This window comes from Phodopus roborovskii, unplaced genomic scaffold (genome assembly GCF_943737965.1).
Source record: "Phodopus roborovskii unplaced genomic scaffold, PHOROB, whole genome shotgun sequence".
Lineage (NCBI taxonomy): Eukaryota > Metazoa > Chordata > Mammalia > Rodentia > Cricetidae > Phodopus > Phodopus roborovskii.
In genome coordinates, this window is record NW_026126418.1 from 20,765,990 (window position 1) to 20,784,353 (window position 18,364).

Consider the following 18,364-nt stretch of genomic DNA (forward strand, 5'->3'; position numbering starts at 1 on the left):
AGCTAAGAGTTCGGGACCTATTCTGTTTTACTGCCAGCTGATTACAAACTATGAACCCACTGTGTGTCCTTACGAACAGTCAAAAGTGTCTCCGCCCCTCTATGCAAGGGCAGAGATGCCTTGCCCTAGCCCAAGTTGAGACCATGATCTAATAGCAGCGCCCCCCCAATACTGAACAGCGATTGGGAGAGACCCTGCTGCTGTGATAAAGCTAGGGAGAAGTCCACCTTTCCCACCTCACCCTTCCAGCCCAGAAATTAGCATATTTTGAACCCCAAGTTTTGACTCAGTATGCCACGTGATTTTTTCCCCCTCTGTCCAGGAACCAAATGTCTGCTTTGCTTCTTTTTGTGGAACAATTCTGTTTATTCAGCTCAATAACTTTAACCAGATACCTCCTAAATTATGGCAATGACCAGGACACCATTGGCAATGCCTAAATATAGATAGGGGATGAGGGAGCAGTGCACTTGAACCCATTTCTAGTTAGTCTTAGTTAACAAGCACTGAATACCAAGTACCAGACACTATCCAGGGAACAGCCGGGCTGAGAAAATGTGGTGTCTGTCCTCAGAGAAGCTCTCAGGCAGTTAAAACACAGAGAATTCAATCTCTGAATTTTTTTTATGTTAAAGGAACTCCGCCTACAGTGTGCTTGTAGTTTTTTGAGATAGGGTCTCACTGTGTAGTCCTGACTGTCCTGGACCTTGATGTGGACCAAGCTGGCCTAAAACGCAAGAGATCTGCCCACCTCTGCCTCCCCAGTGCTGGGATTAAAGACATACACCACCACAGCCAGTTTAGTCACTGAATTTTTAATAATAACATAAAGCATTACTCAGTCCTCTGAGGGTTGGAGGATACTTACTTGATCTCCTTGTGGAAGGGACAGAGGCTTTCTGGATGACAGAATCTAAGTGAGGGAGACTAGACAGTAAGCTCCAGGAAGAACATAAGAGGAAGGTGATGGGAGATGTCATTCTGTAAATGTTTCTCATACTGGTTAATGAATAAAGCACTGTTGGCCAATAGGAAAGGAAGATAGGAGGGACTAGGAAACAAGGAGGAAAGAGGAAGTAGTAAGGAGAAGTCAAGATGGAGAGTTTGGAGAGGATAGGACACCAGCTGGCTCTCCGGTAAGAGCATGTGGAAATATTAGATTAACAGAAATGGGTTAATACTTAAGACAGAGCTAGCCGATAAGAAACAAGTACCTGGCCAACAGCATTATATCTAATACAGAGTCTCTGTGTATTATTTGGGGCTGGCGCGGCGGCGGGACAAGACCTAACTCCGTACAGGAAGGTGTTCCAATAAGAGTGAAGGAACAGTATTGGCAGGGTGACAGGGTGTGAGGAACCTAAATGGGTTGATAGTGTGGAGCGCAGTAGTCTGGTGGTCCCTCCTTCCTTTATAGCCTTGCACATTGAAGTGAATTCAGGCATTCTGGGAAAGGTCCAGAACTAGCATATAAGAGCTTACACACATAGATACAGGTAAATGAATAGTTTGTTTATTTTAATTGAAACACAATAATTGTATGTACTGACAGGTGCAGTGTGGTAATCCAACAGATGTTGCAATGGTCAAATTACAATAATTAGTATTTATGTGATAAACATTCTCATTTCTTTGTGCTGGGACCTATGAAACTTTCTAGTTCTTTATGAAATATATAATGAATCACTGTTAATGGAATCAGCCCTACTGTGCTATAGAACATAAGAACCCAAGGCTGCTGGGAACCTGGAGAGTTGGTTCAGCAATCAAGTGCATTTGTTGCTCTCCCAGCAACCTGGTCCTGTTCCTACTATCCACATGGTGGCTTACAAACCATCCATAATTTCAGATTAGACATTCTCTTCTAACCTCTGTGGACACTGGTCATACATATGGATATATACAGGCAAAACAATCATACATATAAAATTTTTAAATCTTTTAAAAATATAAAAAAGAAAGAACTCAGAGGTGGAGAGATGTCTCAGCAAGCAAAGTTGGTGGCTGCCAAACCTGACTTCCCAGAATCCACACAGCAGAAGGAGAAAAGGAGAGAACTGAATCCTTTGGGGTGTTTTCTGACTCCACATGGATACCACAGTATATTCACACACTCACACACACACACACACACACACTCACACACACACACACACACTCACACACACACACACACACACACACACACACCATAATAAAAAAGAACACTAGAATTCATTCATTTTATATAACCATATTTGGTATCCATTACCCAGCTCCCTCTATTCTTCTCTGCTACTGTTCCTCACTTCTTAGTAATATTTATTCTATTCTCTGCTCCCATGAGAATGTTCTGAAGCTTCGATATAGGGAAAGAGCTGTATGTGGTGTCACACACCTTGCCACTTAGGAGGCGGAGACAAGAGAATCAAGAGTTTAATGTCAGTTTGGGATACTTGGGGAATTGGCAGCTAGCCTGGGTCACATGAGACACTATCTCAAACAAACAGGACAGAAAACCCACATATGAGTTACAATATGTAGTATTTGTCTTTCTGTGTCTGGCTTATTTCATTTATGATATCCACCACCTGTGTAATAAAAATTAAATAAAATTTTTGAATAAAATAACTATTCATTCAAAACTATACCCAAATACATATTTTTAGAGGTTACAGATAACATTTAAAAATTTTAAGCTCCATTGTATTTTGTGTGCATGAGTGTTTTATGTGACTTGATGGGCACCACATATATGCTTGGTGCTGGAGGACGTCAGTAGAGGGCCTTAGATCCCCTAGAATGGTTGTTAGGCTCCTGGGTCTTCTGAAAGAGCAATACATGCTCTTAATTACCGAGCCATCTCTCCAGCTCCTAAATACACACTTCCAAGAAATTTGTTTTTAAAAGAGGGAAATAAAAAAAAATGGAAATAGGCATAAATAATTGAGAACAGATCATTTAAAGCTGGGTCATTATGGACTATCTAATTAGTTCCCCAAAGCTCTCTTAGTATTTGTTACATCAGATCATAGTAGTTTTCTTGAATGCAAACATTTTAGTTCAGGGCCTGATACACTTATACCAAAACTAGGCCACAACAATGTAAAACTCAACGTGTCGCCAGGCAGTGGTGCTTTATTTCCAGCACTCAGAAGGCGCTGGCAGGGGGATTTTTCTGAGTTCAGGGCTGGTCTAGGGAGTGAGGTCCAGGACAACCAGGATTACACAGAGAAACCCTATCTCAGAAAAATAAGTGAAAGAAAGAAAGAAATCAACATTGTCATTGTTATTTTCTCCATCATTCAATCCAGTGACTTCCAGTGCAAGTGAACCCCCCAAATGGATACCAAACACTTTTAATGGGTTTAAGTAACAAAACAAACAAAGCTGAAGCAGTAGGTCAGTAAATAAATGAGAGTTTATTTAGTAGGAATAAGGCCTGGCTTCCATCTCCAATGCTCCAGAATGCACAGACACAGATTTAAAAAGCATTTCCTGCTTTTGGTTTACTTACTTTTGGTATGTAATGTTCATTATTTTTTTAAATCCTTCAAGTAATTTTTAAATCATAAAGTCTTGTTTTGATTATTGGGTTTCAGTTTAGGTTTGTTTTGGCATTTTCTGGGGCTGTAGAGATGCCTGCCTGGTTAAGATCACAACCACCTGCAATGCCAGCTCCAGGGCCTCCAATAACCTCTTCTAGCCTCCGCAGACAACAGTACTCACATGTAGATACACATAATTAAAAGTAAAATAAATCTTTCATTTAAAAAAGCCTTTTGTAGCCAGGCGGTGGTGGTACACACCTTTAATCCCAGCACTCGGGGAGCCAGAGACAGGCAGATCTCTGTGAGTTTCGAGACCAGCCTGGTCTACAAGAGCTAGTTCCAGGACAGCGTCTAAAACCACAGCGAAACCCTGTCTTGAAAAACCAAAAAAAAAAAAAAAAAAAAAAAAAAAGAAAGGAAGGAAGGAAGGAAGGAAAGAAAAAAGACTTTTGTGTTTTCAAGTTCTTCAGTTTCTCTTTGATTTCTCAAAGATAAATGATCAGTTTAATGCTCATCAGTCATTTATTTATTTATTTATTTATTTATTTATTTATTTATTTATTTGAGACAGGGTTTCACTGTTGAACTGTTTAATATCCTTGGCTGCCATGGAACTCACTCTATAGCCCAGTCTGGCCTCAAACCAAGATCCACCTGCCTCTGCCTCCCCAGTGCTGGGACTAACAGGGTGCAGCACCACCACCCTACAGTCTTTAGTATCTATCTCCTGCATGATAGTTTCCTTTGTTTCTTTGAGTCAGGGTCTCCTGTAACCCAAGGTGGCCTCTAACTTGATATTTAGTGTAAGAGTGGCCTTAAACTCATGATCCTTCTGCCTTAGCCTACTGTTTGTTGAGGTCAAAGGACTACGTCATCCTGCTACTAGGCTACTTCTAATTCCTACTTTTAACAAGAAGGGCAGAATTTGACAGGGACACTTTAGTAAGAACATTTTGTATTCTTTATGTTCACTTTAGGATTGTATTCTGATTTTCATGGCTGTTTTGTATTGTTTCCCTTCCTCCATTTAAAAAAAAAAAATCTAAATTGGCTATGTGGTGGTGATCCACACTTTTAATCCCAGCACTCAGGAGACAGAAGCAGACAAATTTCTGAGTTTAAGGCCATCCTGGTCTACACAGTGAATTCCAGCATAGGTTACACAGAGAAACCCTGTCTTTAAAAACCAAAACCAAGCCAGGTGGTGATGGCACACACCATTAATCCCAGCACTCTGAAGGCAGAGACAGGTGTGTCTCTGTGAGTTTGAGGCCAGCCTGGGCTACAGAGCTAATTCCAGGATAGGCTCCAAAGCAATACTGAGAAACCCTGTCACGAGAGAGAGAGAGAGAGAGAGAGAGAGAGAGAGAGAGAGAGAGAGAGAGAGAAACTTCAGTCTAAAAAAAGTATTAAATCAGAATAAACAAGAATCCATGTCTCTCACAAGCCAGCTGGCATCCTAGACAATGTGGAAAAACAATCACAGAAACCCCACTCACAGACATATGAGGTTGTCCTCTGACTTCCACACAAGTTTACACACACACACACACACACACACACACACACACACACCACACAAAAGCAATCCAAGCAAGGGGTATGAGTAACAATACTCACTGTTGTTATATTTACTTTTTCTTCTAAGTTTAAAAGAAATTAAAGTTAAAGGATATTCATAGGCCCCCTAAAAGTATCCTGGGCCTAAGGCCCTGAGCCTGAGTGGCCCATACTCACTCTATTTGTGGTGAGTGCTATTGATTTTCCATTTCTAGAGACAACGTCCTGTTATGTTTTCAGATCACTGTAGCCAGTAAACAAAATGAACCCATCAAACAATATGAAAGTAAATGATCCTGTGGGCAGGTTAGATAAGAATATGACAGAAATCAAAGCCTTTCATTGCATAGGAGAGTGGGGTCTGGAGACATGCATCATGATGGGCTGGGGCAAGAATTCCAGAACTGAGCTGTCTCAACCCTTCAGGACACCTTCTGTGATAAGTATCTCAGCTGCCCCAGAACATTCTGGGAAAGACTGATCTGTCCCCAGTGGCCCATTTTCACAGGATTCGGGAAGTTCCTGAATTACCCCATAGCCTGCTCTTGCCAAATTCTAGGGCTTGGGGAGTCAGCTTCCCAGAGGACACTGTGAAGACATTGCTCCAGACTGCCTTTGTTTCCAGCAGAACACTGTTTTATAACTGCTCAGAGATAGCAAGCACCTTTAAATCCACACTGCCACATTTTATTGAAGAAGAGAAAAAGAGAGGGTAGGAAAACTTTGAAGAGGGGCAAATTAATGGAGCTACGCTGAAGGCTCAACATGGCTCTCAGAGGTGTATTTCCAACACCCACTTGCCCATATGTGAAGGGTAAAACAAGTAAACTCTCTGACTCGGAGGGAAGGAGACCAGTTAAGGGATGTCCTTCTGTATGTTGTGAATATATATTTCTCTTATTGGTTGATGAATAAAGCTGTGTTGGCCAATGGACAGGCAGAATTTAGCCAGGTGGGAAATCCAAACCGGGATAGAGAAAGGAAGTAGGCAGAGTCAGAGAGACAATATGAGGAAGCAAGAGACCTGGGCATCACTGGTAAGCCAAGACCACGTGGCGATTCAGGTAGAAATGTGTTAATAATTAAGAGAGAGCTAGCTAACAAGAAGTCTGAGCAACAGGTCAAACAATGTATAATTAATATAAGCCTCTGTGTGTTTATTTTGGGCTAAACTGCTGTGGGACCCAGCAGGACAGAAACTTCTGTCCATAGGGACTGACTTCAGTCACCCAGGTAACCAATTCTGACCAGGGGACCCACCCAGAGGTGGGAAGATTGATCTCCCCATCCCCTGGGAGTTTTGTTTCCTCCTGTTCTATTTTAACCTAAATGAGGAGAGCTAAAGATACAGTCCAGAGTCGGGTGAGACAACCTGAACCATGCATGGGTCAGCTTTCTGGACCCGAATGGGAATGGTGCTAACAGATAAAAATATGACCTTTGAAAATGCAGGCAGAGGAAGAACTAAGGAAGGTAAGAGTCTTTGTGGAGACTCAGTTGCTCCGTAGCTCAAGGCAAGACCCAGGAAAGTCTCTAGAAAGCTATGACTGGGGGGTGGGGGGGGCAGCCAGGCTTGAATATATGTAATTTCCACTGTGTAGTATATGTGAGTGTATGTTTTGTATGTGTGCTCACACATGCACGTGGAGCCTAGAGGTTGACTTTGGGTATTTTCTGCTAGCACTTTCCACCTATTTCTTGAGGCAGGGTCTTTTGTTGGACCCAGAAGTCACTAATTGGCTAAACCAGCTAATCAGGAAGCTCTGGACATCCCCCATCTTGGCCCTACTCAGTGCTAGGGTTATAGACACTTATGACCATGCCTAGCTTTTATGTAGGTGCTGGGGATCAGAATTTAGGTCCTATGCAAGTTCTAATGCAGGAGGAGAGGAAGCAGGTGATTTATCGAATGAACTATCTCCCTAGCCCCAAGTTTGTAACTTTTGTTTGTTTGTTTGTTTTTTGAGACAGGATGTTTCTGTACAGCCCTGGACATCCTGGAATCTGCTCTGTAGACCAGGCTGGCCTCGAACTCAGAGATTCCCCTGCCTCTGCCTTCCATTAAAGACACGAGCCACCACTGCCCAGCTACGAGTTTATATCTTAAATAAACACTAAGTGAGCAAGTGTGCAAACTCAACTGTGAAATTCCAGTGATGGGATACAGAGGGGCTGGAAAGAAGGCAGCTATTTATGACGAGGTTTTTATTGTTTTTCATTTTTGCCAAAGGATCGTTTTCCTGTAGCACACGTGTACAGGCAGGCAGTTCATGTTAATGTTTAAATATTTTTAATAAGAAAATGAGAACTGTAACAGCTAGAAATCAGGAGGAGAAATGACTGCAGTTTACTGGGATGGAGGGAGTAAGACACAAAAGTTCACAGTGCAGCTGTTCCTCTGTAATTTAGGCAGTCTTGCTCTCCCCTTCTCTACCCTCCTCCATGTGCTATCTTTGTATCTCTTTTCTAATTCTTATCAGCTCCCCAGAGGAGGCAACAGGCAGTACCAGTCTCCTTGTAGTTGCTGCCATAAGACAGTGACATCCCAGTAGGGACAGGAGTGTAGGATAAAATAACACTACAAGACCTAATTGCACAATCCTATCTGTGTCCTTGATAGCCAATATCAAAGAACTTGCCTATTCAATTGGTCAACAATCACCTCGTTTCTGCTGTGTGTCAGATGTGTGTGTATGTGTGTAGAGGGGGGATGCACAACAGGAAGTTGCACAGACCAGAAATTGAATCTGAACTTTCCAGAAAGTAGGCAAGACTTCTGACAGTGGGTCACAGTGGCCTTCCCATGACTGACTCAAAAGTAGCCCTTGGCCATAGTAGAACTTAGAAGGTAAAATCAGTGTATGATTAGTCTGCTTCTTCCTCTTTTTTTTTTTTAATTTAAAAACTTTTTTTCATTTTATATACCAACCCAGTTCCTCCTCCCTCCCTTTCTCCCACCCCACCTCCCCCCTTACCAGCCCTCATTCACTCCTCAGAGGGAGTAAGTACTTCTCTGGGTAGTCAACAAAGTCTGGAATGCCAAGTTGAGAGGCAGGATCAAGCCCCTGCCCAGCCCCCATATTAAGGCTGAGCAAGGTACCCCACCATAGGGAATGGGTTCCAAAAAGCCAGTTCATGCACCTGGGATAGGTCCCAAGTCCACTGCCAGCCTCCCCCCCCCCCACCAACAGATCAAGCTACATAACTGTCACCCACATTCATAGGGTCTAGTTGTGTCCCGTGCAGGTTCCCCAGCTGTCGGTCCATAGTCCATGAGTTCTCACTAGCTCAGGTTAGCTGGCTCTGTGGTTTTCCCCATGATGATCTTGAAACCTGCCCCCCTTGTCCATATGATCCCTCCTCCTTCTCTTCAGCTGAACTCCAGAAGCTCAACCCAGTGCTTGGCTGTGGGTCACTGCATCTGCTCCCATCAGTTACTGGATGTAGGTTCTATGATGACAATTAGGGTAGTCACTAATCTGATTAAAGGGGAAGGCCCATTCAGGCACCCTCTCCATCATTGCTAAAAGTCTTAGCTGGAGTTATCTTTGTGGATTCCAGGGAATTTCTATAGCACCAGGTTTCTCCCTAACCCCATAATGCCTCCCTCTATCAAGAAATCTCTTTCATTGCTCTCCCACTCCATCCCTCCTATGCTGGAGAGGATGTGGAGTAAGAGGAACATTCCTCCATTGCTGGTGAGAATGCAAACTTGTACAGCCACTTTGGAAATCAGCATGGTGGTTTCTCAGAAAATTGGGAATCAATCTACCTCAAGACCCAGCAATACCACTCTTGGGCATATACTCAAAGGGAGCACACTCATACCACAAGGACATTTGCTCAACTGTGTTCATAGCAGAACCTGGAAGCCCCTCAACAGAAGAATGGATAACTAAAATGTGTTACATTTACACAATGGAGTACTACTCAGCAGCAAAAACCAATGACATCTTGAAATTTGTAGGCAAATGTATGAAACTAGAAAAAACAAAAAACATCTTGAGTGAGGTAACCCATATCCAGAAAGACAAACATGGAATGTACTCACTCACAAGTGAATATTAAATGTACAGCAAAGGATAACCAGGCTATAATCCACAGCCCCAGAGAAGCTAAGTAAAAAGGGGATGCTAAGAGGGACACACATGGAGGATCCCAGGAAGGGAAAGTAGTTAAGATCTCCTGGGTAAACTTGGAGTGTGGGGTAAAAGGGAGGAGTTGGAGCAGGCTGCTTTAATACCCCTCTGTCAAAGAAGAGATGTAGCTCCACTGGTAGAGTGCTCTCCGCACAAGCAGGAAGCCCTCAGTTCAATCCTCTTTGTCACTTAGACTGAGTGTGGTGGTGTACACCTGTAACCTCAGCAATCAGAAGGTAGAGGCAGGAAGGTCAGAAGTTCAATACTATCCTCGGCTACATACCAAGTTTGAGGACTAGCTTAGGATGCAAGAAACCCATATACAAAACAAACAAATCACTCGGTTCTCCTTAGCTATTGGTGTTCTTCCCTTCACTTATCAGAAAGATGTATCAGAAAGATGGAATTGTTAAATTGTTAGGGGTCAACAGAGGGGACTCTTGAGCGGTCTCTAATTAGGTAAATTTGTGTGTGTGTGTGTGTGTGTGTGTGTGTGTGTGTGTGTATGTGTTGAATACATAAAAGTACATGTGTGTGCTGTTATATTAGCCTGTGCACTTACATAAACAAGTCAGAAGATGACACTGAATGTCTTCCTCTATCATTCTATACCATATTTTTTGAGATAGAGTCTCACTGAAACCAGAACTTCCCATTTTGGAGAAGCTAGCCAGCCAGTGAGCCCTGTCTGTCTCCACTACCCCATCCCCAGTGTTGGAGACAGAGACACATACAGCTCTTCCTCACTTTTACACAGTTGCTGGAGAGGTAAACACGGATCCTCACGCTTGCATAGGCATCAGATTTCCCACTGAACCATTTCTCTAAGCCCCTGCATTTCAGACAAGATCAGGCCCTTTCAGGATAGTATGGCTATAGACAAGCACCTGCATTTCAATAGTAGTGGAGTCCCAAGTAGTTCCCATTCCCTCTTCAAGTCACCTGATGCCTGACACCATTACTGATTATTATGCACAATCACTTAAGATTCTCAGTGATTGTTGGGGTTGCTCATCAGGGGCTATTGCTCTCAGGGCATCTTTCTCCCAATGAAACAGGATGTTTTCATTGATTTAGAAAACATTTATCAACTATTTTCTAGACTTTGGTGAGCAGAAGACACTGAGCCAAGGAGACAGTAGTGAAGTTGACACATAGTTCATTGTCTAGTGGGGCAGGCATTGGTAGACTCTGGGAATATTAAACTAAGTATTTGAAATGCTAGCATGTTCTGAAGTCTTTGTGGTCACCAAATTACCTGAGTACATATGTGGATATTATTTTTTGTAAGGAACCTATTCTTCCTCTTCATTCTCTCCAATTTATTTAAAAAGTAAAATCCAAAGTAAAAACTGGCCTTGTTAACAGAAATATTTTTGCCCTAGAAAAACTAAATTAAACCAAATAGTAAAGTTCTCAGATCTATTAGTTAATTTTTTTCTTGCTATGATAAAACACCATGACCAGGGCAGCTTATAGAAGGAAGCATTCATTTGGGCTTACAGTTTCAGAAGGGTAAGTGTCCATCACCATCACAGAAAGAAAGCAAGGTAGCTGGAAACAGAAAATACACCAGAAATGGCCTGCAGCCATACATCTTCCAGCAAGGCCACACATCCTAAGCCTCCCCAAACTGTATCCAATGGGGACCAAGTATTCTAATGCCAGTGACTATGGAAAACATCTGCCACTCAAACCACCATGCCCACCCTGGACTGGAGAGGTGACTGAGTAGTTAAGAATACTTGTTGCTCTTCCAAAGGACAGGAGTTCAGTTCCCAACACCCATATCAGGTGCTCATAGCCATCTGTAATTCAGTTCCAGGGGAATTTGATGTTTCTGGCCTCTGAGAGTCCCTACAGTTATATGCTATTCCCATGGATGAGGATAACACACATCACAGTGGACCACACAGGGGCTGAAGTCTTAGGATCAGAATAAAAGTAGGGGTGGTGGGATTCAGGCATCATAATAACAAAAGTCTGGGATGGCTCTTGTTTGGCTTATTTTGCAGGCTCCCAAGGAACTGAAACCTAGCTCTCACTGATAAGCAGGGATGTATCTGATAGCTTTGACAAGTAAGGCTATATCAGCTAGAGGCCTTATCCCAGGGAGCAGAGGGAAGGGAATCTTGCCACAAGCCTTTAAAGCACCCTGATTTTCTCCAGCTGTAAGGGCTGCATATAATATTGGTCTGTATTAGTCATGTTTCTCCAGAGAAGCAGAACCAATAGGGTGTGTATATATAGAAAAGAAATTTATTTTAAGAAATTGGCTCTTGTGACTGTGGAAGCTAACCCAAAAGCAGTCTCCTGGCAAAATTCCTCTTTGCTGGAGAGGTGGGGGTGCAGGGGTTGTTCTATTAATACCTCAGCTGACTGGACAAGACCCTCTTGCATCATGGAGGGCAACTTGATTTCCTCAGAAAGTTCATCAAAAAACCACCCTGGACTGGATGGGTCAGTGGATCAAGTCCCTCCCTATGATCCACATCAGTAGAAGGAAAAAAAAAAACAATTTTTGCAGATTTTTCTCTGACTTTTTCATGTACGCACAAATAAATAAACAAACACAGAGAATAAAAATTAGAATAACGAGGATGGAGAGGTGGCTCAGCAGTTAAAAGAACTTCTGTTTTCCAGAGGACTGGATTCAGTCTCGGGATCCACATGGGGCTGCTTACAACTGCCTGTAACTCCAGCTCCAGGGTACCTAACATCATCTCTGGCTCTCTGTGGGCACCTGCATACACGAGGCACACATACACACACACAATCATATATAAATAAATAACCCAGGCATGATGGTGCATGCCTTTAGTCCAAGCATTGTGAGGCAGAGGTGGGTAAAACTCTGTGAGTTCAAGGCTACCTTGGTACATATAGCAAGTTCCAGGCCAACTAGAGCTACACAGTGAGACCCTGCCTCAAAATTATATATATATATTAAATTATTATAATATATTATTATATATTTTTATAATTTATATTTATATAAATATAAATAAGTTATAATATATTATATAAATATATATTTAATATATATTAAAATTAGCCTTATAGACTCCTCCAGAATGTTTGACCAAATAGCAGAACACTGTCATAACCAAGTGAATGTGGAGAATTCACCATCATTGGCACCAGCTGTAGTGGCATATACCTACAAACCTAGCACTGGAGAGGCTGAAGCAGGGAAATCTCCGGTTTGAGATTAGCTTGGCATCCAGGCTACACTGAAAATCCTGTCTTGAAAGACATCTCGAAATACAAACAAATTTATCTGGATGGGGTGATAGACTGTGACTATCCCAGCACTTGACAGGTAGAAGCAGGAGGACCAGGGATTTGAGGCTATCCTAAGACAAATAAATAAAAAGAAGGGAAGGAAAAACTAAACAGGATGATCACAATACTTTTGTAAAATGGGAGAGTCTACACTGGTAAAAACACATTGGAAAGTCTTAGTCAAGTTGAGGCTACACAACATCTCTTAGCCATGATAATCCTGTGTATAAGCCCTAAAGAAAAGTACTGAAGACCATTATGTCTAGAGTAGCACTGCACTAAACAGGCTGCAACTGGAAGCAACCCAAGTATCCATCAACAGTGGAACAAATAGAATTATAGAACACTAAAAATAACTGAAAACTAACAAGGTGTAATGGGCAGTATGCATCAGTCCCAGCTCTGAGGCAGGCTGAAGCAAGAAGACTCAGTACAGAAGTTGAAGGCCAGCCTGAGAAACATAGTGAGATTCTACTTTTTCACATTTAAAAAGAAGAAATCTAACTGCAAACTATGCAGAAATGAAAATAAACCACAGCCACATGCCATAATTGTTGATTTCTTTTCTTTTCTTTTTTTTTTTTAAAGACAGCCAAGCTAGCTTGGAGATGGCTCAGTTGGTAAAGTGCTTGCCTCTCAAATATGAGGACCTGATTTCAATCCCTGGAAGTCACTTTTAAAAAAATGTGCATGGGGGCAACTATGGGTCAATGAAGCAAAGGAGCTTGCTGCCAAGAATAATGACCTGAGTTTGATCCTTAAGATCCATCTGGTAGAAGAGCATTAACTCCCTCAAGTTGTCCTCAGGACCTAAGTTTGCTTCCCAGCATTCATGTGGGCAGTTCATAACTACCTGTAGCTCCAGGCACAGTAGATTCTGGTGCCCTCTTCTGCTCTTTGCAGGCACCCAAACACACATCACACACACGCACACACACACACATGTTAAAAAGACTCAAGCCCGAGGCCTAGTAAGCTCAGTGTAACTTCCTGAGCCTGACCTGCCTTTGGCCTATCACTTCTGAATAGAAGTGACTCAGCAAGGCCTAATCTAAAACTGCCTCTGACTAGCTACTGCTGATGAGGTGAATCATAATTGGCCCCAACACCTCATCCCATCCTAAGGTTCATGCCCCTGGCCCCAACACTATATAAGTATCTGCCTGTTACAATAAAACGAGTCTTGCTTTGACAAGGCTCCTGACTCAGTGTGGTTCTCTCCAGTGACTAGGGAGGGGGGTCTGTGTCGTCAACACTCTCCATCCTGCTCAGTCGCAGGAAGACACCAGCTGGACTGGCCCTTCAACAGCCATATCTGCCAGAAGACCCAGCATGCACACACACACTTTTAAATTAATTTTCTAAAAGAAAAGAGAGAAAACAATTTAAGAACAAATCCAGTTTGGAGGAATATGCTTGTAATCCTAGCACTAAGGAGGAAGGAACACACTGATCACAGGGCTCACTGGCCAGGCAGCTTAGCTAGAGAGTTCCAAGCTGGCGAGGAAAGATGCATGGTTTCTTAGGAACAACATCTGAAGTGGTGGTCCTTTGGTCTTGATGTGCATGTCACAAAAGCATGTGTCCACTCACACACATGTATGCACATGAACATGCATGCATAAAAGTGTTATTTTCAGTGAGAGAAGTCAGGTATCTAGGAATGTACACTGTAATACAAACTTAAAAGCCAAGGCTGGAGGTATAACTCAGTGGACAGTACCTGTTTATCATGTAGAAGCCTGAATTTGGTTCCCGGCACTTCATAAACTGGGCACAATGGTCCACTCCTATAATTCAGGAGTCAGAATCAAGAGGCTTGAAGGGCTGACACCAGCCTACCTACGTAGGGAGATCCTGTCTCAAAAAAACTCAAGGGCCAAGCCATGTGTAGTAGTATATGCCTGTACTCTCAGCTCATGGGAAGTTCAAGGTCAACTTTGTTTACACAGTCTGAGGACCATCCAGGGTTACTGAAGACTTTGTCATAAACAGTGGTGGAGTGCTTGTCTACCACACAGGCCCTAGATTTAATCTCCATCACCACAGGGGAAAAAGGAAGGGAGAAAGGAAGGAAGGAAGAGAGGGAGGGAGGAAAGAAGGGAGGGAAGGAGAGAGAGAGGGAGGAAGGAAGGGAGGGAGGGAGGGAGGGAAGAAGGAAAGGAGGAAGGAAGGGAAGGAGGCTGGGAAGAAGGGAGGAAGGGAGGGAGGAAGGAAGGGAAGAAGGGGGGAACTAAGAAAGGGAGGGAGCAAGCAGGAAGATATTTGCAATAGCATTAGAATGGTGTGTCCTACAGCAGTGGAATTTGTGACTGACAAGAAAGAACTGCTGGAGTGTCAACAATATCCTGTTCCTTAATCAGAGTTATGGTTCATGGATATCACCTTTATAGTACTTAACAAACTATGGTTATTCCTATGGAATTTTCTTTATGAACTGTTTTCCACCATAAATAGTTTTAAATAATAAAAATTTGAAGATTTGGACAGCCATTGCAACACATATTTCATCAGGAAATAAAACTATTTTCTAAGTGATTCCATAAATACGCTTAGTTTCAAAAACAAGTTCATGAGCCAAGCATGGGGGTATACATCTATAAATTGAATTGATTGTCATGTTTTATCACAGCTATAGAAAAGTAACTAATACAAAGTATAGCTGGACTTTCTTTGGACTGCCAGCTCCCAAATAATGACATGGAGACTTCTTATTAAATATGAAAGTTTGCCCTTAGCTTAGGCTTGTTCCCAACTAGCTCTTAAAACTTAAAGTAGCCCATTCATATTAATCTACATTCTGTCACATAGCTAGTACATCCAGCTTCCTCCATGACTCACTGGTGAATTCCCTACCTCTCAGATTCTTCCCCAGAGTTCTTCTGTCTTCCAGGAAGTTCACCTATCTTTTCCTGCTTAGCTATTGGCTATTCAGCTCTTTTTAAAAATGAATCAGGCCAGACAGACGTCGGTGGCTCACTCCTTTAATCCCAGCACTTAGAAGGCATAGGCAGGCAGATCTCTGTGAGTTCAAGGCCAGCCTGGTCTACAGAGTGAGTTCTAGGACAGGCTCCAAAGCTACAAAGAAACCCTGCCTGAACAACAACAAAATTGTCCTACAACGAAGACCAAATTCACATCTGGATCACCTCTTGCTTGATCTAAGAGATGACAACCAACAGCTATGAACAAACATTAGGCCCAGGAAGGCAGCAAAGACATCAGGTATGTGGCTGGGAAAGAAAGGATAAATGTCAGCAAGTGAGAGAACCTTCTGGAATCAGCAGGAAGCTAGGACTAGTTTGTAAATCACCTCAAATTTCATTATGCCTGAGATTAAAAAATAATAATAATTTGTGATACATCCATACAATGGAATGTTGTTCATTTGTTAGAAAGAATGAGCTAGGGCTACCTATAATTACTCAGTCAAATTCTCATGACACATTATTAAGTAAGAAAGAAAATTATTATGGGGGTTAGAGTTATAACTCTATTAGTAGAGTGCCTGTTTAGCATGCATAAAGCCCTAGGTTCAATCCCCAGCACCACCCAGCACTGGGCATGGAGGCATAAAACCTATTAAGACCCTAGCACTTGAGAAGTGAAAGCAGAAGGAAGATCAGAAGTTCCAGGTCTTCTCATATCCCAAGTTTGAGTCCAAGGCTATATGAGACCCTTTCTAAAAAAAAAAAAAAATAGCGAGGGGTGGGGGTAAGGGAGAAGGGGGGAAGAAAAAGAAGAAAGAAGAAAGCAATAATTATTTGTGCTATATATATTTTTATAAATAAGAAATCCTGGAAGGATACACTTGGAGTGGTTAGTGGTTAAAAAGTGATTGTGTCAGCCAGGCATTGGTGGCATATGCCTTTAGTCCCAGCACTTGGGAGGCAGAGGCAGTCAGATCTCTGTGAGCTCAAGGCCAGCCTGTTCTACAAAGCTAGTTCCAGGACAGGCTCCAAAGCAATACAGAGAAGTGCTGTCTCCAAAAACCAAAAAAAAAAAAAAAGTGGTTGTGTCTACAATGACTTAATTTTACAAATAACTGACTTGTTTCAAGTTTTACAAGGTACATGTAAGATATTGTACTGATAACTTTGAAAGAATAAAGTATCCTTAGATAAATGAGTGAAGCAATTTAGAATGTCTGCATAGGAAATCATCAAATGTTACTATTCTATTCTAAAAAGTTGTGTGCTTCAAACAAGCCCTTTAGGGTTTTCAGAATTGAAAAGTTTGTGGTCTCCACAAATATTTGTGTCTAATTTCCAGTCTTCATTCCTCATCTCCATCCACCTCTTGCTGGAGGCTGCCAGGGAGAAAGAATGGGAGTTTTAGCAGAAGGATTGTGAATGCACACTCTAGAGTAAGATTTCCAGAAAGGCTCAGTCTCTGTAGAACTAAGCAGAAAAATGTCCACGTGAGGCAATAGTGATACATAAAAGTAGTAAATGCAGATATCATCTGTGGTAACAATGACATCAGGAACCACATCAAACTTTTACTTGTGGCTGTCAACACTGTGGCTTCCACAGAAAGAAGTGTGTGGTAGGAAATCAGAGACAAAGCTCAGTCACACAAAGCAATAAAAAGTACCAAAGCATAAACACCTGCTGGCCCGCCCCAGTGGGGATGGAGGGAAGACTGAATTTACAACTTTACACCAGTTGGATAAAGATCGTCCACACTAGGAAGAAATTCAGTCAACAAGGTAGCACAACTGCACAGTGAGTTGCAGCTCCAGTTTCATCAAATAAGAAAGCTGATTCAATGCAGATACCCTGTGAATGGTCAGGGCACACAGACAGTGGTGAGCAAAATATTCAAGGAAAGAGATGTACAACCAGAGAAAGTCTCTCTGCTTCTCTACTGTTCACCCTGAAACTTCAGCCAGAAAGTGCTGGGGCATAGGATCTCATTCTGTTGGCTCCTTATAGATTGACCCTAGATTCAACATCAGCCAGATGTGGTCCAAACTTACCTTTGACACTTACAAACTTTTTTGAAGGAGGCAAACCCAGGCAGAGGTCAGACCCGCAGTTAGATGATAACAGAACTTCATAGCTACACCAGGTTACCAGAGCTTTGCTTTGTAGAGGATGTGGGACTGCCAGATTCGGCAAATAAAATACAGACGGCTCAGTCAAATTTGAATTTTAGATACACAATAATGGCAAAAAGTTTTATCACAAGCATATTCCAAGATTGCATGGGACTTATTTAAAATTCACATTTAACTGGATTCCTCCTTGCCAGGGTCTCCTTTAACAGGCTTATTGTGACAACTCAATCACAAATACATACACAGCCAGACTTGTTTGTTTGGCTGGTTTGGAATTGTGGTTCTGTCTTGGTTGTTGCTTTTTGTAGTTGTTTTGGTTTGTTGCGGCACTAGGAATTGAAACCCGGGCTCAGGTGGAACCTCAGATTCTTTGTTCTCAAACTTGGAACAACTGATTATGTGTAGTGATAGGGATGATCCCGTACCCATTAGGACTTTAGGAGACTTAGCGCCCAAGCCTTTCATATCTCCAAATGACAGCAATGGAAATACCAGACATTTAACTGCTCCTAAGGTTTGGTGTCTTAACTATCAAATGGCCTATTTTCAAAGGGTTACTTTACCCATTTATCCAAAAGTGCTCATCTCTTGTAAAATGCTGGACACATTTATGTTTCTTCTGCTTTTATCTTGATCCACGAAGCATAAGAGGAATGGTTGGTTGTGTATCGCTGAGAACTGCCCTCAAGCTTCCCCACCCCATCCCATCGCATCTTCCCCATTTCCACCCCATTCCAGGAGGAGCTCCAGGCCTTTCCCATCCTGATTTACGGGAACTCACACTAGTG